An 889-nucleotide genomic window follows, 5' to 3' on the forward strand; every position below is an offset into this window, starting at 1 on the left:
GATAACCGTCTTAAAGTAATTCCAAGTCAAGGGATGGATGAGATATAAAATTTTGTATTTAACTAGCACTTGGAAATAGTAACGACAATAATAATAAAAGTATCCCGGAGGAAGTAATTGTTTGCGATAAATTCTTTCATTATGTTTTAAGATGCTAGTAGCATTATCATCAAATCGACGATCAATTTGATTTGTTTATTATTTCGGTTTGTGATTGCGCAAGTAATTGGCGTGCAGTTGTATAACTAAAAATGTACTTTTCAAAAATTTGTAAAAAAAACTCTGTAAAAGTGAACTTTTAAAAATGAATCAGTGTATTATCACTGACAGTGTTACACTTATAACTGCAATATCAGCGAATATACTGTTTTTCATTAATAATACGTATATAATGATTCATTTTTAGAAGTTATGCTTTCTACAGATTGAATATGTGCAGAAAATGATAGCCTATAAAAGTGAATCAGTGTATTATTATAGAACAACAGTAAATATTGGCTGGTGATTATATCAGTTATAAATGTAGCACTGATGTCAGTGAGATAATACACCGATTCATTTTTAGAGAGTACGTAGAAATATTATCAGGCATCAATCTAGCTTCGACCATGCTTCGCCAATGTTTGGTACTTTCTTTCTAACTTGATTTAATAAAGGTATGATGTGATTTACATGCTCGTAATATCGATAATGCTCAATGTATCGATAAAGAGAACAGATCATAACAATATTAAATAGTGTAACTCTTGTTTAATACGCAGAAAGAGGACTAACGAATCACGTGACTTTGTCACGCATCCCGTCAGCTTGCCGCCAGCCGCGGCCACGCAGTTTCATTTTCATAACACTGCGAAATCATGTATTATTCTCGGTAACTCGCACACGCACA

This window comes from Trachymyrmex septentrionalis, unplaced genomic scaffold (genome assembly GCF_001594115.1).
Source record: "Trachymyrmex septentrionalis isolate Tsep2-gDNA-1 unplaced genomic scaffold, Tsep1.0 scaffold25, whole genome shotgun sequence".
Taxonomy (NCBI): Eukaryota; Metazoa; Arthropoda; class Insecta; order Hymenoptera; family Formicidae; genus Trachymyrmex; species Trachymyrmex septentrionalis.